Raw genomic sequence first — 27,049 nt, 5'->3', positions numbered from 1 at the left:
TTTTTGTTTTATATAAGAGGGACAACGGGCCAGGGGCAACAAAAAATGTGATAAAATAAAAAGCCCATAGAGGTGCCGGTCGCTAAAAAGTAAAAAGGAAAGGGGACTCTTTGGCTGGTGTAGTAGTCATCATTTTTTTTTCCAATTTCAAATCTTGAGTGAAAAATGTATGTGTGGCGAGGTGCGTGTGGTTTTGTGTGAAGGAAGAGAATTGTGTTTAGAGGGCAGGCTATGACTGCTCCCTTATGTTATGAGACGCAAAGGGAAACGTTCAGTGAGATCACAGCTGCTATTTGACCTTACTGAGAGTAATTATCGTTTCGGCAGGTATCTACTGTCTCTTCCTTATTATTGTTAATATACTCTCTAATGGAAATTATCTGTAGTAACATTACGTAATGCTGGGAAGTCCTCCAAGAGGTGTGCGGTTATCTCTTCCATTCCTCTTGTATATTTTCTTTTAAAAATTTTCGTTTATGTGATCCCACAGACATTTATTTGGCCAGACTCTTTCCACCACCAGTAACTCAGCCTGCAGTAAAGACTGCAGGTCAAGTCAGTCAGGTGTAGGTCGGGAAACATGGTCTTTTGTTAAGAGCACAAACTAACGACATGATATATATATATATATATATATATATATATATATATATATATATATATATATATATATATATATATATATATATATATATATATATATATATATATATATATATATATATATATATATATATATATATATATATATATATATATATATATATATATATATATATATATATATATATATATACTATATACTACTACTACTATTACTTACTACTACTACTACTACTACTACTACTACTACTACTACTACTACTACTACTACTACTACTACTACTACTACTACTACTACTATTACTACTACCATTACTTAAAACAAAGAAAAAGAACAAGAAAATGAAATTAACAACAACAAGAGTAACACCACCACCACCAACTTCAACGAAGCGATGCTGGGTGGCCACGACATACCAGGGGCAGGTGCATTGTACGTAGTGTGGTAAAGGTGTGAAAAGCTGAAAGTTAGTATTAGAAGACACAGGAAGGCCACCACTCTCTTCTACCACTTTGTATATAGGGGGTGGGAAGCATCGCAATTCTACCACGTAACCTTCTGGAACGTGTCTCATTCCTTTTTTTATAACCTCCTTGTAACGTTTTTTTTCAGTTTCTCTTTGGTAATCCAGAACGTTTTTTTTTTTTAATTCTCTCTGATAATATAGAACTTTTTTTTCAGTTCTCTCTAATAATGTAGAGTGTTTTTTTCAGTTTTCTTTGGTAACTAAGAACGTTTTTTCATTTATCTTTTTAATCTAGAACGTTTTTTAAGCTTTTCTTTGGTAAGCTAGAACGTTTTTCAGCTCCTCTTTGGTAATCTAGAACGTTTTTTTTAGTTCTATTTGGTAATTTAGAACGTTTTTTTCAGTTCTCTTAGGTAATCTACAACGTTTATTTTCAGCTCCTCTTTGGTAATTTAGAACGTTTTTTTAGTTCTCTTTGGTAATTTAGAACTTTTTTTTTTGTTCTCTTTGGTAATTTAGAACGTTTTTTCAGTTCTCTTAGGTAATCTACAACGTTTATTTTCAGCTCCTCTTTGGTAATTTAGAACGTTTTTTCAGTTCTCTTAGGTAATCTACAACGTTTATTTTCAGCTCCTCTTTGGTAATTTAGAACGTTTTTTTAGTTCTCTTTGGTAATTTAGAACGTTTTTTTTTAGTTCTATTTGGTAATTTAGAACGTTTTTTCAGTTCTCTTAGGTAATCTACAACGTTTATTTTCAGCTCCTCTTTGGTAATTTAGAACGTTTTTTCAGTTCTCTTAGGTAATCTACAACGTTTATTTTCAGCTCCTCTTTGGTAATTTAGAACGTTTTTTTAGTTCTCTTTGGTAATTTAGAACTTTTTTTCAGTTCTCTTTGGTAATTTTGAACGTTTTTTTAGTTCTCTTTGGTAATTTAGAACGTTTTTTTTCAGCTTCTCTTTGGTAAACTCCTTAGACGTGTCTCAGTTTTCTTCAAGACGATAAATATTGTAAAGAATAGTTATGCAGTGTAATAAGGACTTCAAGGTTTGTTGTTGTTTGCCATATCTTTGTTTCTCTTCCTCTGTAAACTTATTGGGAACGTTTTAAAGTCTCATAGGAAATATTTTCATAGATAACAGAGATGATTAGTCGCGTTCTCATGGTCGTTTCTACTTTAACCCCTTCAGTACTGAGACGCATTTTTACCTTGAGATTTGTGTACGATTAGACCATTTTATTGATATTAGGAAGGGTCTATGGAGGTCAAAACATTAATGCACGGAGTTTTCACCATTCCAATTCCCATATAAGTCTCTAAAGCTGTATAAAATCGCCAAATAGTGTGCAAAATTAATATGGATACGCGTCATGGTACTTTGGGGGTTAAATGATGCAGAATCCTGGTTAAACTATCACGAGAATCATGAAAGGACTCTTGGAAATCCCTGTACACCTTCCTTCCCCTATGGCTTGTAAAGAGTAATCGTGACGAGGCTCTGGAATGTTTAATAATTTAGTCTCATTATCCCTTCATTCCGTCTAAATAACTGATAAATCTACTTTGAGATATTGTGTCAAAGCTAAATGGCATACTTAACAATTTCACAAGTCCTTCGTTGTCTTTATTAAAACTCAAGATCAGTGTGTCAGAATCCTTGTTGAATTATCACACGCATTACTGAAACACCTTTTGAAGTCCCTGTACACTTTCCACTATGGTTTGTGAGATGGAGTCGAGATAAGCCAATGAGATGCTTGGGAATGCAGTCCTTTTCTTCCTCCATTCCCTATACAATCTTTATCGTGTAAGTCTGCCTTGAGAAATTGTGCCAAGGCTTCCCTGTTTTACCAACGTCTTTAAGTTACGTGTAATTTCACATATTCTTCGCTTCTTTTATAAAAACTCAAGCTTAGTCTATCTTTTATAACGGCAAGCATTAGTATAATTAATCTCTCTCTCTCTCTCTCTCTCTCTCTCTCTCTCTCTCTCTCTCTCTCTCTCTCTTTTAGGCCTTTCCCTTCGTCTGGCAACAGTCTACCCGTGAACCTCGACCCCAGACAGGTTGTGTGGCCGCCTGTGACATCCGGTTTGCTCTCCCCAAAGCACCACCACGGAGGGTCAGGCAGGCAGGGTCTCGGGGAGCATTTCTTTAACTTCGTATTCTTGAGAAACCACATGAAGGCCTTATTGAGTTGTCCTTCACTTGGAGGGCTCTCTCTCTCTCTCTCTCTCTCTCTCTCTCTCTCTCTCTCTCTCTCTCTCTCTCTCTCTCTCTCTCTCTCTCTCTCTCTCTCATTACCCAAATATGGAAAAAGTTACCGATATTAATTTTTCCGGTTTAGAAATTTAATGCATGAAGTTTCAGGAAGAAGTTTGGATTGAGGAACACAAATATAGGAGGATAATAGGATAAGCTGCATTTTTTCCTGACTCTCTCTCTCTCTCTCTCTCTCTCTCTCTCTCTCTCTCTCTCTCTCTCTCTCTCTCTCTCTCTCTCTCTCTCTCTCTCTCTCTCTCTCTCTCTCTCTCTCTCTCTCTCTCTCTCTCTCTCTCTCTCTCTCTCTCTCTCTCTCTCTCTCTCCACCTCTAGAAGCAAATCTGGGTTGGGCAAAGAACGAGGACCTGGAGAGAAAGACGAACGTTACATTGCGTGGACGGTGAAGACAAAGCAGGAAATCAAACGATATATTTGTAGGTTCTTGTTACAGTTTATCATTACGAACATTAAAAACACCTAACAAAACAACTAAAGAGCAAGAATTCAAGTGCCCTGAGTTTAAAAGACGAGACAATAGAGTGAAAATAGATGGGGTTATGAGAGGAAAATACTTATATGGTGTTAATATAGCTGTTATATTCATGGATATCACATACTGACAACAAAGCAAGAGGTGGAATTCAAGTGCCTGGAATATACGAGAAGAGACTTTTAAGTTAAGGAAAATAGATGGGATCGTGAGCAAAAAAGAGTCATCATTGTTATCATCACAAGCGTCTACAAAACAAGGTGCCAGAAACAGTACGCAGGAAGAGACGAGAAGAGAGGGGAAAAAGGAGGAGTATATACGAAACACACAGATTATTCACTATGAGCACTAGAAACATTAAAAGTGCCATGTCAGACAAGACTATACAAGAAGGCACAACATAAACTAAAGCAACTGGAAAAGATCGTGATTAAAAAAAAAAAACATCCCCATAAACCGTTGCTATGAAAATTCGGAACAATATGAGCACTTAGTCAAACTGGAGCTGAGAATAGGTACTCAAGAAGGAACGAGCGGTGAAATAATTGAGAAGGGTCGTGAATGAAACATGCACACGGCTCGTTACTATGACCACCATGAATATAACAAGACCGTAGCCAAACCGGAGCGAGTTCAGGTGCTTAGAATACACGAGAAGGGACGATAGGCGAAGGGATGGGTCTTGAGTCGTGGTCATAACGTGGAAGGAAGGCCAAGGAATGAGAATGGTATGGGATGGGCGGAGAGAAGGCGTGCAGGCAGGAAGAACCCGTTATCAAGGGGGACAAGGATGTGGGTCAGGGAGGCTGGTGACCCCTGGGGCATCTCGGGAGTCACCAGCTTAGAGGGCAGGCAGGGATGGGGGACAGGGGGTGGCAACTGGAGAACTGGGAACTGACCGTCCTGTTTAACCCTCTTACAGCGCATCCCCACCTCTACTCCTCCTGTTCCAGACCACCACCACCATCACCACCACTACCACCACCACCACCACCACCACCACCACTACAGCCATTACTATTGGGATTTAACAGCCTCAGAAAATATATAAGGATAAGCGCAAAATACACAACGACATCTAATAAACAAAGAAGAAAAAAGAAACGAAATAGTAAATAAACAGATGAGGGGGAAAAAGGAGAAAAAAATAAGAAAAAAAAATAACTTGATAAAAGAAATGTAAAAAGAATGGAACATGAAAACAAGAGGGAAAAAATGGTAGGAAAAAAACAAGAAAATAATAAACTGGATACAAGAACGAGTAAAAAGACAAAAAAGGGAAAAAAGGAAAAAACTGAGGAAAAAAAACTTTGTACTTGATAAAAGAAAAAAAAACAAGTAAATGCAACAAGACATGACGAAGAGAGAGAGAGAGAGAGAGAGAGAGAGAGAGAGAGAGAGAGAGAGAGAGAGAGAGAGAGAGAGAGATAAAGAGGAGGAGGAGGAGGAGGAGGAGGAGGAGGAGGAATACTGTTAACCCAAGTAACCTGCTTTCCTCTTTCCTCGAGCCGTCTTCTCCCATTTCTATCGCCTCTTACCTGCCTCACATACCCCCCCCCTCACACCGAACACCCACCCTCCACACAACTCCCTTCAGGTATACCGTTGAGGGAGGACGAAAAATATCAAATGTTTACGTGGTCGCGTCATTACCATTACCACCACCACCACCACCACCACCACCACCACCACCACCACCACCACCACCATCACCATCGCTTCCAAAATCACCATACAAATCAAGTAGATGGTGCAGAGGAGAGGAAGGTAAAAGAGGAGGAGGAAGAGGAAGATAAAAGAGGAGGAGGAGGAGGAGGAGGAGGAGGAGGAGGAGGAGGAGGAGGAGGAGGAGGAGGAGAAGAAGGAGGAGGAGGAGAGAGGAGGAGGAGGAGGAGGAGTAGAGAAGGTAGTAGTAGTAGTAGTAGTAGTAGTAGTAGTAGTAGTAGTAGTAGTAGTAGTAGTAGTAGTAGTAGTAGAAGTAAACATGCATTTAGAAAGAAGAAGAAGAAGAAGAAGAAGAAGAAGAAGAAGAAGAAGAAGAAGAAGAAGAAGAAGAAGAAGAAGAAGAAGAAGAAGGAGGAGGAGGAGGAGGAGGAGGAGGAGGAGGAGGAGGAGGAGGAGGAGGAGGAGGAGGAGGAGGAGGAGAAGAAGGAGGGGAAGAGGAGGAAAGTTAGTGGAAAACAAGACCGACAAGGAAAAAAAACAAGAAAATGAAAAAAGAGAACTAGAACAATATAAAAGAAAAAACAACAACAACAGCAGAATAATAATAATAATAATAATAATAATAATAATAATAATAATAATAAGAAGAAGAAGAAGAAGAAGAAATAAGAAAGAAAAGAAGAAAAAAAGAAAAGAAAGAAGACGAGAGAAAGAGAAGAAGCAAACAGAAAAAATAACAAAGTGGAAGAGGAGAAAGGCGACGACAAGGAGAAAGAGAACGGGAGGCAAGAAAAGAGAAAGAGCAGAGAAAGAAAGAGCAGAAGGAATACCAGGCAAGGCATAACACGGAAGAATGACATGTGAGAAGCCACGACACACAAACATCCACATGTAAAAAGAAGAGAGAGAGAGAGAGAGAGAGAGAGAGTAGAGCAAGCGGACTACGTGAGGAAAGGGAGGCTGGTTACGAGGAAAAGCTGAGAGAGAAGCAGGAACGGATGACCAGTAAAGGCAAAGTAAAAAGAGGCTGGTGAGAACAGCTCTTGGAGTAGGTCAGAGGTAAATCAAGGGCGCCCGTTAGGAGGAGGAGGAGAAGGAGGAGGAGGAGGAGGAAAGAAGAGGTTACAGAGGGCGTGGTCGTCTCGAATTCGCCTCGTGGCATTTTCTTACAACATAAAGGATCTCATATAAAGGTCTTTTAATCAAGTTACTAAAGCACGTACGCACGCACGCACGCACGCACACACATACACACACGTTATCTCTCTCTCTCTCTCTCTCTCTCTCTCTCTCTCTCTCTCTCTCTCTCTCTCTCTCTCTCTCTCTCTCTCTCTCTCTCTCTCTCTCTCTCTCTCTCTCTCTCTCTCTCTCTCTCTCTCTCTCTCAATCTCAATCTAATTTTTCTTTTTCTTATCATTTATGCATAATTGTCAAACTGCATTTACTTCAATCTGCGAGAAGGATGTACTCACTAAAAGATCATTAATTAACATGATTTGATAGAAGTGATTAAGAATTATTCATTGTGGAGCAAGAGAGAGAGAGAGAGAGAGAGAGAGAGAGAGAGAGAGAGAGAGAGAGAGAGAGAGAGAGAGAGAGAGAGAGAGAGAGAGAGAGAGAGAGAGTATAGATTAGATTACCTTCCTTTTTTGGCTCCGTGATGGCAAACACACACACACACACACACACACACACACACACACACACGCATGCAGAAGGTAGCACGGAACGCGGAACACTCTCAAGCGTGACATGCATGTGTTGGCCATATTAACCTTCGGGATGGTGATTAAAAAGGGGACACATCCTCCGCGTGACATCATGGCTATTGTAGCAACACACACAGTACCGTAAAGATTGATCAAATAATGTCCGTTTTAAATCTGACGTGTGGTGTCATTAATTCTGACTTACGACTTACGGCTACTCGACATTATTTTTTTCTATTTTGTTTCCGTCTCTTTCGTTGCTTCATTGTTCTTCCTTTCCTTTCTTTCATTTTTTCTCTTCCTTTTTATTTTTTTTTTGTTTCTGTTTCTTTCTTAGATCATTATTTCTTTTTCCTTCCTTCTTTTCTTTCCTTCTTTCTTTCTTTCTTTCTTTCTTTCTTTCTTTCTTTCTTTCTTTCTTCATTCTTTCATTCTTTCTTTCTTTCTTTCTTCCTTCTTTTTTTCCTTCACTCATTCCTTTATTTTATAATATTAAACGAAAATAAAAGCTTTTTAGTTACTTGACACTTAGACCTGATAATTTGACTCTTTGTTTTGTTTTTGAGATAGTGTATCAAGCAGCCAAGACACGACCGTTCCCAACGCGGAGTAATGTTAAATCGTGTTTCCTCAAAACTCCCTGACCAGCCACACCACATTAAGCCCGTCACTCCTGTAACTTCTTGAGCAGACTAAGATCTATGACAAGTTTTTCAATATAGCTCCTAAACATGTTACTAAATGTAACATGAGGGATTCGAGTAAATCAAACCCTTTATTCTTAAACACTATAAGATCTCAATAGTATTATTTGCAAAAGCAGCAAAGGACTTCAAGCTGCGTTTCCTGAATCTTTTTTTCAAATGACATAATCCATTTAAAACTGTTACTACGATCACGAAACCATCCGTAAAAATAATAAATTAAGTAAAAAAAAAACATGTCTATAAACTGTTAATAATAGTAATATGTACCTGACTCTCTCTCTCTCTCTCTCTCTCTCTCTCTCTCTCTCTCTCTCTCTCTCTCTCTCTCTCTCTCTCTCTCTATATATCAATATATATATATATATATATATATATATATATATATATATATATATATATATATATATATATATATATATATATATATATATATATATATATATATATATATATATATATATATATATATATATATATATATATATATATATATATATATATATATATATATATATATATATATATATATATATATATATATATATATATATATATATGTTATGCCCTATAGCGCCTGTAGGTCTACTTGAAGAGTATGGAAGAGTCCAACTTCCACCCATTGGCGGCGAGGGCAATTTTATTTATAGTGGCACCCATATCACTACCCAAGCGCATCTTTAGTGTAAGGTAATTACACCTCCACCTAGAACCTGGGTATCATGGTGACATGTAGGTAACTTTAAACCACTCGATAAATGACAAAGTTTCCAGGCGATACGTGGTGGGATTCGAGCCTACGCATGTACATCTGCCCGATCCACGCTCACCACCTTATCCATATATATATATATATATATATATATATATATATATATATATATATATATATATATATATATATATATATATATATATATATATATATATATATATATATATATCGCTCTTTCTCCCTTGTTGTTGTTGTCGTTGTTGTTGTTGTTGTAGTTGTAGGTTGTTATTGTCGTTAGTACTATTCTTTTTTTGTCTTCTTGCGTGTCTAGGCAAAGATTACCGCTTAGGTGTCTTGAAATCTCCATCCTAAAATAGTTCAAGTCACAGCCAGCAGGACATACATGCAGAGACAGACAGAAAGTTCCAGTTCTCCATGTATTGGTTAACTCCTGCATTAGAGGTGGTGTGTTCGTCCTAGATGATTGATTACTTGCCAATATAAATAGAGATCGAAGATGAAAGGGTGATGTTCGTGTTGGATGTTCTTTTTTTTTTTTACAACAGAAACACAAGACGCTAATGTTTAATTGCTCGTGTTGGGGATGGCTGATGTTCTGTTGTTATTGGGAACCGTGTGTGTGTGTGTATTTACCTAGTTGTATTTACCTAGCTGTAGTTTTACAGGGCCTGGGCTTTATGCTCGTGTGGTCCCGTCTCCATATCTACACTTATCCAATTTTTCTTTAAAACTATGTACACTCTTTGCTGATACCACTTCCTCACTCAAACTGTTCCAAGTCTCAACACATCTTTGCGGAAACTAAATTTTTAACATCTCTCAGACATCGTCCCTTCCTTAGTTTCTTACTATGCGATCTTGTGCTTCTAAAGTCATATTCTTCTCTCAGGATCAGTTTCTCATTATCCACTTCATCCATTCCGTTAATCAATTTATAAACTTGTATCAGATCCCCTCTCTCTTCTCTGTTCCAAGGTTGGTAGATCCATTGCCTTTAGTCTCTCCTCATATGTCATCCCTTTAAATTCTGGAACCATTCTTGTAGCCATTTTTTGTAGTCTCTCTAATTTTCTTATGTGTTTCTTTTTATGGGGAGTCCACACAACTCCTGCATATTCCAATCTAGGTCTTATTTTAGTACTTATCAATTTCTTCATCATTTCCTTGTCCATATAGTGAAATGCTAATCCAATATTCCTTAGCAAATTATACGTCTCTCTGAAAATTCTATCAATATGGCTTACCGGTTGATTATTTTCTTCCATTGTCACTCCCAAGTCCTTTTCCTTTTTTACTTTTTCTAGTTCTACTCCATCTCCCATCTTATAGATTCCCACTGGTCGTCTTTCACTTTTTCCCATTTCCATGACATGGCTTTTGTCCACATTGAATTCCATCTCCCATTTTTTGCTCCATTTCCAGATCTTGTTTAAGTCTTCCTGTAGTATTTCACAATCCTCTTTTGTTTAATGACTCTGCACAGTTTCGCATCGTCCGCAAACAGATTTATGTAGCTGTTCACTCCTCTGGCATGTCATTTATATATACGAGAAAAGTATTGGTGCCAATACTGACCCCTGTGGCACTCCGCTGTCTACTGTTCTCCACTTGGACTTCATATCTTTAACTATCGTCCTTATTTCTCTCCCCTCAAGTAATTCTTCATCCATCTCAATGTGCTTCCTTTTAAGCCACCCTTCTCCTCTAACTTCCATAGTAATCTTTCATGTGGCACTTTATCAAAAGCCTTTTTAGATCTAAATAAATACAGTCAATCCATCCTCTCTCTCTTGTACTTTATCAACTATTCTAGAGTAGAAACTCAATAAATTTGTTACACATGACCGACCTTTTCTAAAACCAAATTGGCTATTTGATAATATTTTGTTGTCTTCAAGAAACTCAATCCATTGCTTCTTTATTACTTTTTCACACATCTTGCATATTACACTAGTTAGTGATACCGGTCTGTAATTTAAAGGTTCTTCCTTCCTTCCGCTCTTATATATGGGAACCACCTCAGCTCTTTTCCACTCCACTGGCACTGTTCCATTTTCTATTGAGCATTTTATGATGTTGTATATTGGACTTGCTAGTTCTTCCCTACATTCTTTCAGTATTCTGCCTGAGACTTCATCCGGTCCCATTGCCTTTTCCTCATCCAATTCCGTCATCAACTTTTTATTTCAAGCTTGGTTACTTTAATCTCTTTCATATAGACAGTCTCTCTATTACCCTGTGGTCTTTCAAATTTGGATTCCTTAGTAAAGACCTCATGAAATTTACTATTTAACAGTTCTGCCATACTTTTGGGTCTTCCACCATTCCGTTTTCTCCTTTTAACCTTTCTATTGTTTCTTTTTGTCTTATTTTTCCATTTATGAATCTGTAGAACAATTTTGGTTGTTCCTTACATTTTTCGACAATGTCCTTTTCATAGTTCTTTTCTTCTTCCTTTCTCACCTTAGCATATTCATTTCTTGCTGTTTTGAAGTTTTCCTTATTTTCTGGATTTCTGTTTCTTCTCCACCTTTTCCATGCTCCATCTCGTTTCTCCTTTGCCCTAGCACATCTTGCATTAAACCAATCTTTCTTTCCTTCTTCTTTAGGTCTATATTTCGGAACATATTCCCTGACCCCAGTTTTGTATATTTCCAAAAATAAGTTATATTTCTCTTGAACCGTTAATGAGTTTTCCATCTCCTCCCAGTTTACGTTTTAAAATAGTTCTTGAGATTCTCAATATCAGCCTTTCTGTAATTTAATCGGTCTCCTTTGTATGATTCATCTCTATCTTCCTTTCCTTCTTCTATATCCATTTCTAATATTACATGGTCACTCTTTCCCAATGGGCACTTGTATCTTATATCATCGTTAATTGGTATATCCCTTGTAAAAACTAGGTCTAATCTTGCCGGCTCATCGTTTCCTCTGAATCTTGTGTTTTCCTTTACTCTTTGGACCATCAAATTATCTATCATTAGGTTCAGGAATCTATCTCCCAGGCATCTTCCCCATACCACTTTCATAATTTTCCCAGTCTACCTCCTTACAGTTGAAATCTCCTACCAATATCACTTTTCTCCTTTCCTTAATGATTCTTGTAAGACTCCTTATTGTGTCATCTATCATGTCTCTATATTCTTGGTTAGTCCATGAGTTTGTTTTGGTGGCACATATGTTCCAATGATTGTTAACTCCTTTTTGTTAATATGCATCTTAACATACAGTATTTCTGATTTTCCTTCCCCAAACTCCACTTGATTTACCACTATCTCCTTCCTTAACATCATCATGACTCCTCCTCCTCCTTTACCCACTCTGTCTCTCCTCCATATATTATACCTTTTATCTATGTCTATTTTATTGCCTCATTTAACTTTGTTTCCACCAGGCATACAATATCTGGTTCTTCTTTCTTTATGTAATCTCTTAATTCTAATTTACTAGATAAAATCCCATCTATGTTTGTATACATCATTTTTAATCTCTTGTTCTTATCATTTTAGTTAAACTTGCTCCATTTTTTTCTCTTCTTTCTCTTTTATATACCATTTCCTTATCCTGTCTCCTATAATTCTCCAAAAAAATGCCTTCTCCTCCTCTGACCTTTCATTATTTTTTCTCTTGCTTCTGCCACCAGTTCATTGTGTCTCTTCCTTTCCTCCTCGTTTCTATTTATATATATATATATATATATATATATATATATATATATATATATATATATATATATATATATATATATATATATATATATATATATATCTTTGCAACCTTCTGTTTCTCTGAGTTTTGTTTTTCTATATAGTACTTCTGCTGCTGCTTGTGATTTTAGTAATATCTTAATTGGTCTCACTGTTCCTTCTTGATATGGTCCCATTCTATGGATTTCTTCTACTTCCTCTTCTAAGTTCTGTCTATCCTCGTCATTCAGATGTTTTAGTAGGTCTTTTACTGATTTCATTTCGTCTTTTCCTTCTTGGTCTATATTTAACATTTTTTCTTTCAGTCCAAAAATAATTACACTCTTCTTTTTTTCCGCAATTTCTCTTACTAAATTTTCTTTTTTCTTGAGGACTCCTATCATTTTGCTTGTCATATTTTCATCTCTTTCTTTTAACTGTTCTTGAAACACTTCCTGAAATGATTCCTTGTCTTTCTTATCATGGATTCTTCATGCCTGTACTTTTTTTTATCACGTCTTGTACTCTTTCTTCTTCTTTGTTAACTAGATCTTTCAGCTTCTCTTTTTCTTTCTCGGCTTTACCGAGTCCTTCTTCCATCAATTTCTTGTAGTTAGCTGTCTCTGACGAGACAGCCAGACGTTACCCTACGGAACGAGCTCAGAGCTCATTATTTCCGATCTTCGGATAGGTCTGAGACCAGGCACACACCACACACCGGGACAAGGTCACAACTCCTCGATTTACATCCCGTACCTACTCACTGCTAGGTGAACAGGGGCTACACGTGAAAGGAGACACACCCAAATATCTCCACCAGTGTGTGTGTGTGTGTGTGTGTGTGTGTGTGTGTGTGTGTGTGTGTGTGTGTGTGTGTGTGTGTGTGTGTGTGTGTGTGTGTGTGTGTGTGTGTGTGTGTGTGTGTGTGTGTGTGTGTGTGTGTGTGTGTGTGTGTGTGTGTGTGTGTGTGTGTGTGTGTGTGTGTGTGTGTGTGTGTGTGTGTCCTTGGTTGTCCTCCATCGCGCACATACGTAGTACATACCTACATAAAAAAGAGGCAACATCCTGGAGCTGGTGCAATACGAAAGCCATCCAGCTGTTACTGAGTTTCTGCGCTGACACCACCATCATTGTTTCACGCGTGGAGAAAGACGCGGGTGAATGATGGCCACCGGTCTTGACATCACCACCGTTGCTGCTTTACGTATGTTGGGAGAAAGATGCACAGGTGAATGGTCCCCACGTGGATCCACTAGCGTGTCTGGTGTCAGTGCTCTTCATCTGGGTTAGGGTTGGAGAGCTACTCACTTCTCGCACCTCTGTGGCAGCTCATATGGGTTACTCTTCTAGGATTGTGGTTTTTACTCGTATACTGTTGCCGTTTTTGTCTTATCTATTTTTCTTTTGCGTCTTTTTTTTCTTTCTCTCTTGCTTTCAGTTGGATTCCTTGCAGTTGTTTTGCTTTATTCACGTATTTCAAGATGGTTCAATGTTTATGGGTTTGGTTGCCCTTATCGTCTATCCTTGACCATCTTTTTTCTTTCTTCTACGTCTTTTCTTTCTTTTTGTCTTGTTACACCCATTGTCTTTCCTTTATGTATTCATTTATTCATATCATCCATTAACCTTTTTGATCTCCGTCTTTTCCTTCTTGTCTTTACCTTATCTTCTTTTTCTCTTTTCTTTATTTTTTAGGGGTCACCACGTCACATTTGTTTTTATTTGTTTGTCTATTTTATCCATTTATCTTCTTGGTCTTCTTTTTTCTCCATAGTGCGTCTACCTTCATTCTCCTCTTCCTCCTCCTCCTCATCATAATCATCATCATCATCCTCATCATCATCATCATCTCTCCTCCGCATAGATATTTCTAAGCAGACATACCATTGGCCACAACACACAACATACAACATAACACCAATAATGTAGTCAAAAAGTTTACTCAAACACAGCACATCACCTCGGTCAGCCTTCTCTACCTTCGTGTTCAAAACCGCCACATGTTCGCTCTCTGGTGCATTAATATATATTGCTAATTATAAAACACAAAAGCAACAATTGATATTCTACGAAATATTAGAAGGTTATGTATTCTCCGCAGGAAAATTGCCATTATCTTCGAGGACAATGATATCCTTTACTACATGACACTGTGATCGTGAGGAAGCAAAATTCATGTCACTCTATAACTGACGTCTACGAGATAATAATGAGTTCTGAGTTGTGTATCTGCCTGCGTTATTATCTTCTGGGACTGTGTAGCGTTTTCATTTCATTTTCTTGGGCGACGCTTCTGCAACAATACAGAACAGACTCAAAACCATGTCAAAGAAACACTAGTTGACAGATTTTGTATTCATTGTCGGTTCATAATACAGATGAAGAAGGAGAAGGAGGAGGAGGAGGAGAAAAGGAAGAAGGAGAAGAGAAAAAAAAGAAGAAAAAGAAAAAGAAGAATGATTTATGCTTACAACTCAGCCGTATCTGGATAAAAACCTCAATCTTAGTAATAGATTTACAGGTCTTGTATTATCTGTCTGCAAATCATCTAGAGCTAACTTACGCTTACATGACAGTTTCATCAGCACGAATATTTGTACTTTAGTAATAGATAGATTTTGTGTTATCTGTCTGTAATTCATCGTCTTATGCTTATATACGTTCCTCATTTTTTAGCACTGATTTATGCTTATATGTTGTCTTGTTCTCGATGAAGCCCTGCACTTTGAATCTTCCCTATGCCCTCTCTCCTCTCCTTTCTGACAGCCTCACTGACTGGCGCTGGTAAGGAGGCCAGCGGCGCATCTCACACCACTAAACAAGGAAGGAAAGAGGCGACGAGGCAGTGAGCGTCTGATGGTCACCTTCCCGATTCTCTCTCTCTCTCTCTCTCTCTCTCTCTCTCTCTCTCTCTCTCTCTCTCTCTCTCTCTCTCTGCAGCCTCACAAAGACCACGTGCCGCTCACTGAAAGAAGTCACCGTCCTTTGCGGCACGTGTGGTTCAAGTAGGACACTTACAAAGGGTTACTAAAAGACCACGATATCAGTGGAAGCTAAGGGAGCAATTTAGAGTTGTATGCATAGGTAAGGACTAACACTCTCTCTCTCTCTCTGTTAATAGTCATACAAGCACTTCCAATATGTTATTTTCTTTCTTTTATCTTTCTATCATTGTCGGTGTGATGGTTTCCTTAGCAAGCAGAGGCTAGGTAGTAGACTCACGAGCCCACACACTCAGAAATACAGCCGCTCGCGCACACACACAATTCAATTCAATTCAATTTTATTGACCACGACAACAAATCTTAATACAGCTGAAGGAATGGTCTAGAAAATACATAAAGTGTTAACGATCTCGTTATACATAAACAAAATCACCTATACATTAGCTCTTCAAGCATGACAAGACAATATCATTATCACAGTAACTCACAAAATAAAACAAACAAACAAGCAAACTAAAGAAAATAACAAAGTTCTCTTAAAGCTACCACCCAAAGAATACGCAAAGCTTAATCTTAGGAAATATATTCAAAAGACAAAAAAAAAAAAAAAGTTAAACTAACCACATAAAACTAAAACCTTGTAAACAATAAAATTAATAAAACCCAGTAAACTTACATCAGTTCCTAAAACTTTGAAATAACCACATAACACTAAAACCTTGTCAACACAATAAAAGTAATAAAACCCAATAAACTTACATCAATTCCTAAAACGTTAAACTAACCACATCAAACTAAAACCTTGTAAACACAATAAAAGTAATAAAACCCAAGTAAACTTACATGAGTTCCTAAAAATCTTATAACATTCAAGTAACTGGAATTATTTAATTTAACTTTAGAAGTGTATTGAAAACAGTGACCAAATGTCTATGACTTATAAATATCCAATATTTTATACAATATACATCTTTCAGCATCGCTATATCTGTCAGAGAACAAATCAGAGATATTAGAGAAATTATAACTTTGTCTCAAGTGTTGAGTGAAGGTGCACAGCTCAATAACATGTGCCTCTGTTTGGATATCCCCACATACACAGTCTTTCTTCCAAAGGTACCCTTCCTCGTCCTCTCCTATTCCACCTACCACTTCTACGGCAAGTGAATGTGCAGACACCCGGAAACGCGTGAACGCAACCCGGTGAAATTCCTTTATGTGGGTATCGAGAGAGAGAGAGAGAGAGAGAGAGAGAGAGAGAGAGAGAGAGAGAGAGAGAGAGAGAGAGAGAGAGAGAGAGAGAGAGAGAGAGAGAGAGAGAGAGAGAGAGAGAGAGAGAGAGAGAGAGAGAGAGAGAGAGAGAGAGAGAGAGAGAGAGAGAGAGAGAGAGAGAGAGAGAGAGAGAGAGAGAGAGAGAGAGAGAGAGAGAGAGAGAGAGAGAGAGAGAGAGAGAGAGAGAGAGAGAGAGAGAGAGAGAGAGAGAGAGAGAGAGAGAGAGAGAGAGAGAGAGAGAGAGAGAGAGAGAGAGAGAGAGAGAGAGAGAGAGAGAGAGAGAGAGAGAGAGAGAGAGAGAGAGAGAGAGAGAGAGAGAGAGAGAGAGAGAGAGAGAGAGAGAGAGAGAGAGAGAGAGAGAGAGAGAGAGAGAGAGAGAGAGAGAGAGAGAGAGAGAGAGAGAGAGAGAGAGAGAGAGAGAGAGAGAGAGAGAGAGAGAGAGAGAGAGAGAGAGAGAGAGAGAGAGAGAGAGAGAGAGAGAGAGAGAGAGAGAGAGAGAGAGAGAGAGAGAGAGAGAGAGAGAGAGAGAGAGAGAGAGAGAGAGAGAGAGAGAGAGAGAGAGAGAGAGAGAGAGAGAGAGAGAGAGAGAGAGAGAGAGAGAGAGAGAGAGAGAGAGAGAGAGAGAGAGAGAGAGAGAGAGAGAGAGAGAGAGAGAGAGAGAGAGAGAGAGAGAGAGAGAGAGAGAGAGAGAGAGAGAGAGAGAGAGAGAGAGAGAGAGAGAGAGAGAGAGAGAGAGAGAGAGAGAGAGAGAGAGAGAGAGAGAGAGAGAGAGAGAGAGAGAGAAAGAGAGAGAGAGAGAGAGAGAGAGAGAGAGAGAGAGAGAGAGAGAGAGAGAGAGAGAGAGAGAGAGAGAGAGAGAGAGAGAGAGAGAGAGAGAGAGAGAGAGAGAGAGAGAGAGAGAGAGAGAGAGAGAGAGAGAGAGAGAGAGAGAGAGAGAGAGAGAGAGAGAGAGAGAATGGACAGAAAGGGTGGGGTTTATTACTTTGTAAGTGAGACGTTTTGAGGAGGTTGAATTATAAATATTTTCTTTCATCTCATTAACACCTTCATCTATGTCACTTGTTGAGTCATACAACAAACTTTCAATGTAAGTACGTGTCCGATAAAGATTTTCTGAAGAAATTTTTATTGCTAAAGCTAACGGGTCATCCACCATTGTTTCTCTCTCTGACCACATCTTTGAGAAAAACCTTCTCTGTTTATTCTTAACTATAGAGTGTAATGGTGGCTAACCCGCCTCCACTAAACAAACATCGGTACAAGTCAAGTAAATTTTTCAGTGACCAATTATATAATTTTCGTACCGGCGTTAGATCTGCGTCCAGCCAGGACTCACATCCGTATAAAATAGAGGTCATTAAACAAGCATCGAATATGCGTCTCTTGATACGAAATGGAATATCATTATTTTTCCTTAAGGAGATGAATTTAATGACATGAGACATTTTTGCATCAGCGTGAGCCCTGACTGACGACGAGACCGATCCGTCGGCAGTGAACATAGATCCCAGGTACATATACCGTGTGCATCGCCCGATTACTAAATCACCGACGTGCACTGCCTCATTGTCCCCTGCGGTGCCGTGTATCACAAAGAACTTGGTCTTTGATTCATTCATCCTCATACCATACTCATTACAAAACTTACTCATAAGTGACAATTTCTCAATCATTCTTTCTCTAGATGTTGAAAGTAAGACAGTATCATCCATTAAAATTAAAATATGCAACCATTTTAAGAAGCCATCATCCCGGCAGTTGTCTTTAATCAGCCTAATCAAATCATTAACATACAGTATAAATAATAAACAAGATGTAGGAGACCCCTGACGTACTCCAATAGTAGCTGCAAACACTGCAGTACCAATAACACTTTCTGTTATACTGTACATAGCTCTAATGATTGCCAACATGATCACGCCACAACCTAGACGTTTCAATATACGCATTAACATGTACCTTGGAACTAAATCATATGCTCGGCTAAAATCAATAAAAGTGACAAATAACTTTTTCTTGTTCTTCCTCGCTAAGTCAGTTAAAATACGTAACGTTACAATGTGTTCAGTACAGCCTCTGCCTTTTTGTGCCCCTGCCTGTTCGCGGTACGGAGTGAACCACATCTCTAGCCTGGCGCACAACACCATATCAAATAATTTTGATATGCTGTTTATTACACTAATTCCTCTGTAATTCTGTGTCTCTCTCCTGTCTCCCTTTTTAAAAATTGTAAAGAAATTTGCTCTACTCCAAAGTGTGGGATACTGTGCTGTAGAAAAAACCATGTTAAAGAGTGTTGTAATGAGTAGTAACCACTGAACAGATAACAACTTTAACACTCCAGGTGCGATACCGTCCGGGCCACAAGCTTTGTTAACCTTCATCATATTAACCTGAGTGGTAACCTCGGCAGGGGTAATTGGGTCATCTAACAGTGGTATTGTAACATTTGTATTCTGGCATACCTCTTCAAAGTTGTTTATTGGAACATTTAAAAGGTTTTCATAAAAACGTTTAAACTCATCATCAGAGGGCTTCAAATCTGTATACGCATCGTCGTGTAAACAACCTTTCCAGTTGATAGCTTGCCACACACGCTTGTCATCTTTATCTTGCAGCAGCCTTTCCCACCTAGCAAGGTTGGTATTACCATCGACAACCCGGTGACTCACGCTCTCGCTGCGACTCTTCTTCACACACTCATATACATTCTGGGAAAAAGTATCAACATCAGCAATAACATCATAGTTTGACACATCGAGATTGTTCATAGCACGACAGAACACATCATTATCGATAGAGGCAAATTTAATAGGTCTGCGTACCATCGAATCACGTTCATCCTGGATATCTGCAAACACGTGCCCTCCAAGGTGAGACGCACGACGACACAATGAGTCAAGGCTGACGTCAGGAACATTAAACGAAATACTGATGGGAACATGATCCGATGGCAAGCATTCAACCTTATGCACACAAAAGGATTTCACATGCCTTACAATTTCATGAGAAGCCAAACAAACATCGAGTTCTGACACCCAATTTCCACCTTTTCGAAAAGTCATATATCACTCTTAAAATGGCTACGTTCTGTCTTTAAATTATTCACCAATAACACACACACACACACACACACACACACACACACACACACACACACACACACACACACACACACACACACACACACATTCTCTTTTCCCATTCTCCATCTTCCCCTTTTGCGATCACTCCTCACCGGTAACGAGTAATTTCATTTCAAGTTTGGTTTTTGAGAACCTGATGCCTCTGAAAGGTTTGCAAGCGCAGGGAGACGAGAGCACAGGAGACAAGTTGTTCAGTCCTTCTGCTGGAATGTGAGTCAGACTTGTATAGCTGGCATGAGAATTAATGTCATATATTGTACGTGATATTTCATACTATTATTTCTTCACATAGCAGGGAGACTGGTCAAGAGAAACTGACAGCACACATCACATTTCCAGCTCGTAGTCTTTACGCAGTCCTGAATATAAAGCAGTTCATCTGTGCAAGCATTGTTTTCTTTTCGATCTATACATATGGCATGGAAATCATCAGACTTTATGACGTTACTTCTTGGAACGACTAGATATATCCATTCAAGTAGAGATTTTCGCTTAATTTTAAAAACTTTACATCTTCGCGGTGGATGTGGTACTCTGCTAATAAGGACTTCCATTTAGTGAGAATGTTGAGGTCTAGTGTTAATTATTACGCACTTAGAAATACATGACGAAGCATCAATTCCAGGACAGGAAAGTATGTGATATGAAGTATAGTGTTCCTTGATACGAAAACAAACGATGACGAAAAAAATCAGTATGATAATTCAAGTTAATGATGACAACACCCCACAAAGGAGGCTAGGCGAGAAATTAGACAACACAACCTCATATTCACTCATATACACAGCTTACTTAACCCTTTTACTGTGACATATGACCATTCACACCACTAGTAGCACTACTGCAACATTTCTAGAAGCAAAAACGAAAAACTAAACCGAAAATTATATAAGAGGCTCGCTAATGTTTAATTAATACAATGTTGGTTAGTTAAAGAGAGTAGAGACTATTCCTGAACATTATGATGTCTTTCTATTACATTTAACAAAGTGCAGTACAAGTTACGTGTGATTTTCGAGGACGTTCTTTTTCATTATTCTAGTTACCATTTTCTTAACAAGGATTCATCACTATTCATACATTCATCAGTGACACTCACAGGAACACGAATCATCTTTGCTACCCTTGAAAACAGCGCTCGTGAGAGACCAAACATATACAGATTCATAGCACTAAAACACAAATGACGCTATATAGCAAGAAAGAAGATACTGTTTAAAAGTCAACAGCAGCAGAGGCAAGGAAAGAAAAAAATATGTAACAGGAAACCAAGAAACAGACTGGGAAGAAAAGAAAGCTTATAAAGGAAACAGTGAGGAGGAGGAGGATGAGGAGGAGCTGACTAAAGACGATAGGGAAGAAAGGCAGAAGGGAGGGAAGGAACGGGGTGGAAAAGAGGGAGAGAAGGAAGGCATGAGGGACAGACATCGCGGCAGCCTTAGGGAGGGACAAGAATCAGCCGGCGACGGGACACAGGTAAAGCAGGTAAGGTAATGAGGTTATCTGCTCTGACCAGCAAAGCGATGCACCCTCGGGAAAGGAGAGAGAGAGAGAGAGAGAGAGAGAGAGAGAGAGAGAGAGAGAGAGAGAGAGAGAGAGAGAGAGAGAGAGAGAGAGAGAGAGAGAGAGAGAGAGAGAGAGAGAGAGAGAGAGAGAATACTATAACTAGTACTAACCAGAAGTCAGCAGACAGGCAGATTACAGCACTAGCTGAAACACACACACACACACACACACACACACACACACACACACACACACACACACACACACACACACAAACACACTGCTTGATATTTTACGATATATGAAAAAACAACGCCAAGATTGAAAAAAAACTACAACATAAAGAGAGGAAAAAGAAAACAAATAAAAATAACAAACAAAAACCACGAAAAAAACAAAAACAAACAAACAAGCAAGCAAACAAACACACACACACACACACACACACACACACACACACACACACACACACACACACACACACACACACACACACACACACACACACACACACACACACACACACACACGCACACACACACACACGCACACACACACACACACACACACACACACACACACACACACACACACACACACACACACACACACACACACACATCTATAAACCAGCGCTATTGTAACAAACATCTTGAGAACAAAAAGGAGTAAAAGTAGAACAGCAAGTGGAAAAAGGAAGGAAGGCAGCGACCTCTACCCCTTCCCTCCCTCCCTCCCTTCCTCCCTTCCCCAGAGACTGTAGGCCTACTTACTACACCGGCGCCCCTCACACCCGCATTTTCCGTTAGCCTCAGGTAATAGAAGAGGGTGACCCCGCTAGACTGACCGACCCTCCAGTTCCCGCCCGCCGCCCTGCATACCAACGCCCCTCACCTGTTGCTGGGCGGGGCTGTCTGTGCGTGGCGGGGCGGGGCGGAGCGGGGCGGGGAGGAGCACTAGAGAGGAAAGGACGTGACGAGGCTGTGATGGCATTGATAGGAGAAACGCTACGGTGGTATGACAAGGGTGTGGCTGCATTACACTGGGAAAGAAGACGGTTCGGTTATATTAGTGAGGCAGACGGCAAACACTGACGGAGTTAAATTTTTGACAGGGTAAGAAGAATGACACTGAAGGACACAGGTAAACTTGACATGATTAGGAGGAAAACGACACTCGGACACGCAGAAAGCTTGACGAAAGTAAGAGAATGACACTTCAGAAATTAAGAAAATTTGACATGGTAAAAGAATGATACTCCGGAAAGAAGAGTGACACGCAAACGAAGGTGAATAGGATGACACTCTGAGGGAAGCAAGAAATTTGATGAGGAAGGAATGAAAATAAGATGAGGGGGGGAGGCGGGGAAGTTGTCGGAGGAAGACGAAAGGAAAAATTACAATGAGGATAAAAAAAAAAAAAGAACAAGGATGGGGAAGCGGAAAGGCTCTTTAATGTATGTAACGGGGCGGGAATGAAGGCGTTGGTATGAACATGACGGGGCAAAATCCATGGACGGGAAAGACAGGTGGGATGATGGGGACACATGGAGTTAAACTCTACAGCGCCGAAGATTGATGATGTGCAAAGCGTTAGACAAAGGTTCAATGGGTGGAGCTGACGAGGGAAGGAGGATTGGAGGCTGACAAGGGATGGGAGGAGCTGACAGGCCAAAGGCGGAGCTGACGGGGAGTTAGTAAGTACGGTGTTACGAGCGCATTGTTGTCTTCTATGTCTTCTTCCCATTCCTGCCTGCATGTACTGTCAGGACCTTCTTTCCTCCCTCCCTCCGCCCAAGGTTTCGCCACGCCACCAGATTTAAATGGCAGTATTGTCTGGCGGGAACAAAAGGCGGTCACTTGTTTGTCTTGCTGTTTTCCAGTGTGTGGGAAAAGGTTTTTGCTATTGTTGTTGTTGTTTTCTGGTGGGTAAGATTCGTTACTGCAGTTGGTGGCCACGTTTGCATGCGGCTTGGCTGGCTGATGTGAGCTTAGGTTAGGTTAGGTTAGGTTAGGTATTCTTCTTCTATGGTAACTTATGTTCTTCTATGGTAACTTATGTTCGTCGTACTTGTTTAATTTCTTTTCATAGTCCAAATACTTGACCAAACAAGAACAGTAGCAGCAGCAGCAGCAAAGTAGTAGTAGTAGTAGTAGTAGTAGTAGTAGTAGTAGTAGTAGTAGTAGTAGTAGTAGTAGTAGTAGTAGTAGTAGTAGTAGTAATAGTAGAATGAATGTGTGCATATAATAAATTTTCTCTCATTTCATTTTCTGCCTGCTTCACATTACTTAAACCACTCTTTCTTCATGACGCAGACGATTTTTATTGTTTTTCTTAAAGCACATCCCTACAGATGAACGTAAACTAACTCTCTCTCTCTCTCTCTCTCTCTCTCTCTCTCTCTCTCTCTCTCTCTCTCTCTCTCTCTCTCTCTCTCTCTCTCTCTCTCTATATATATATATATATATATATATATATATATATATATATATATATATATATATATATATATATATATATATATATATATATATATATATATATATATATATATATATATATATATATATATATATATATATATATATATATATATATATATATATATATATATATATATATATATATATATATATATATATATATATATATATATATATATATATATATATATATACTAATTTGAGGATAATTTTAAAGCAATCACCATTTAATTTTCTAAATTTAAAATTATCCTCAAATTAGAAGATAAACTAAATCGCTTGCTTAGGAGTATTATATATATATATATATATATATATATATATATATATATATATATATATATATATATATATATATATATATATATATATATATATATATATATATATATATATATATATATATATATATATATATATATATATATATATAAATAATAAAAACATAATTCTTTCACTCACCACTCGATTTCAACCACCTCAAGACCTAGCGGAGTCAGGAGTGTATAAGTAAATAATTCTCCTCCGTCAGAGAAGAGGAGGTGTTCTAGCATTCCAGTTTTTAGTGTACGAAGAAAAGAAAGCAAATGTCAAGCCCAGGCAGAGACACTTTTTTTCCCAGCGTCATTGGATTACACTCAAATACTACAGCGTCTCATCTCTTTTATTTTCAACAGGCTAACATTTTCACAGGCTATTGAGAAAATTATAGATGTTTTTAAGGGTTTACAAGGCTGATGGAACAGGAGGGCTTGGAAGTTAAGAACGTTAGAATGATTGGGTGATGAACAGTTTTTGGCAGATTGAAGTGTTGGAGAGATAGGGTGAGGAATTTTGGAAGTTTGAAGTGTTTAAACGGTAGGGTAATGAAGACATTTTTGAAAGACAGGGTGTGGCTGTCGGGGAGGTCTGTTTACTGGGTATTAATAATTTTTATAGCATCTCATTTAAGCGTATTTATTGAATTATAGAAAAAAAGCACTACTCATGGAAACAACTGTATTCATCTCTAATATCTTTTTACAATATTTCTTAATAAAGTTTACGGACTACAAGATCTGATAGTCCATCAAACACTTTTCTTCCATTCTCAATCAGTAAAGAATAATAACACTATCGAGTCAGTAAATAACAAGTGTTATAAATATCTACATGACAACGTTCTCCAGGAAATACGGCTTGATAACTGAGGCGATGAAGCTAAACAGTCACCCTGTCACTCTAATACCCTCCATATTGTGCTTGTATCTCTAGTAATGTTTTTAAACGATTATCATCTCTCTCTCTCTCTCTCTCTCTCTCTCTCTCTCTCTCTCACACACACACACACACACACACACACACACACACACCAACCCTTCCCATTTATGATAGGAGGGAAATAGTAGCAGTAGCCTCGAAGTGTGAGGACGGGAAGAATGAAATGAAAGGCATGAAGACAGCAAGGAGGGAATATGATATATAACCAGGTACCGCCTCCGACAAATCCCATCCCCGTATAACAAAAAAAAAAAAAAAAAAGCATCGTTACAGTGGGTTCTATAAGTCTCTTACCTAACAACCCTGTAGTCTCGATAGGGTTGGTAAGCGTGTTTGATTAAGGTTCCGCCTGTTTCACGAAGCTTTATCGTGGTAGCTCAAGTCCTAATGCTTCTTTTTATGATTGCCAGTCACTTGACTTGTGCAGGTCAGCTGTACTAAGCACACACAGAGATATCAACATGAACAACTTGTTATCAATGGATCAGTGTTTAGTGTCAGTTTTTTTTTTTTTTTTTTTTGTGCATATTGCTTGCATGTAGAACAATTGTATAAGTTGTTCCATACTATATAGAAGCTACTGAAGATGTTCAATATAATGTATCTTTCTTAATACGGCACTTTCAATTTATATCAACCCAATCAAATTCAAAGTTGTTTCTAAACAGGAAAAGTAAAGCGCTTCGAAATTTTCATTCACATGCTCCTGAGATCGAACCGGGAACAATGACGCAAGACTCGAGTCTGTTAACTCAACACGTCAGTTCAATGGCACGAGAGAGAGAGAGAGAGAGAGAGAGAGAGAGAGAGAGAGAGAGAGAGAGAGAGAGAGAGACGTATATTATATTGACCATCACTGACATGCAAACTGAAAAATAACATCAAAATAAATTCACACAGTACTCCAAACAGAAACACACTAACAAACCAAAACACGCAAAAAAACAGCACGGAACAAAAAAAAAAAAAAAAAAAAAAAATTGTATACAAAACGAGTAAAAAATCAGCGTGACGACGGAGAGACGAGAGTGAGATGAGAAAGAGAAAGGGAGGAGGAAAGTGGTGAATGGTCAGAGGTAAGTATAATGGTGAGGGTGCGCGACTGTAAAGGACAAAGAGAAAAGAGAGAAATATTGGAGGTAAGAAGGCAGAGACTCAGAAAAGGAGAGGGGGTAAAGGAGGAGGAGGAGGAGGAGGAGGAGGAAGAGAATGAGATGGTGGTGAAGGCAGAGAGGCAGAGGCGAGAGGAGTCTGCGGTTAGTGGGTATTAGCAGGTGAGGGAGAGCGTGGAGAGACCAGCGGTGGGGCGAGGTGGGACAGGTACGGAGAGCTGTGGGACGAAGATTTGTCGCCAAGATATATAGACGTGTGGGTTGAAAGTGAAGTGCCCGCAGATGGGGAGACAATGGCGGCTGGAACGAGAGAGAGAAAGAGAGAAGTGTAGATGCATTCGAAACCGATTTAAAAGATTGTTCCGCAGGATCAAAACCGCTCTCTCTCTCTCTCTCTCTCTCTCTCTCTCTTAGTAATAGAAAGATGGAGGTATCAGAGCGTGCAGTATTTTCTTCCTTTCAGAAGTTTGAGGTAAAGCAATTAAGCAAGGAAGAGACTTACTATCAATGTTAACATCGATAAAAACCAGTAGCTTTTCCGGATCATGTTTGGATTCTTGGGTAACTGGTCGTCAGTGTCATGCAGAGTTCACACAATACTTTATAAACTATGCTCGACTTTACGTGCTTATAGTACATATTATCTTCTGCTGCGTGAGTGTCACCGTAATTTTGGGGGGATTTTAACATTGCTTACAGTGAGGAGAGCTCAGACGAGTTAATTGAAATGCTGCCTGACCTCTGATTGCCCTTTTTTCCCTACTTTTAAAACCTTCCTCTGGCTTGGAATACTGCATGAAAGGAGAAACAAGGCACATCTCCGGAACTCATTTTGTTAAACTCGATTAGAACTGATTACTGATGTTTATCTTTAATTCAGTTGATATTTTAGCAACAATCTGCATATTTTTTTTTTCCTCCTTCCTCTTTAATATGTGATCAATCTCATTGAAAAGGCTCCAAGTTCTATCAAAGCGGACATGAAGTTTATCTTAATTTGAACAAC

At 38.8% G+C, this 27,049-nt stretch overlaps 1 protein-coding gene across 1 annotated transcript in view; it reads right to left on the bottom strand.

Moving 5' to 3' along the window:
- LOC123518039 overlaps positions 1-27,049 on the bottom strand; it is a 152,040-nt gene that overhangs the window by 122,269 nt on the left and 2,722 nt on the right. The gene's annotated exons all lie outside the window — the stretch shown is intronic.

The sequence above is a fragment of the Portunus trituberculatus genome, chromosome 43, assembly GCF_017591435.1.
Source record: "Portunus trituberculatus isolate SZX2019 chromosome 43, ASM1759143v1, whole genome shotgun sequence".
Lineage (NCBI taxonomy): Eukaryota > Metazoa > Arthropoda > Malacostraca > Decapoda > Portunidae > Portunus > Portunus trituberculatus.
Note: the sequence above shows the minus strand (reverse complement) of the source record. Positions and strands in the feature narration are given on the sequence as shown.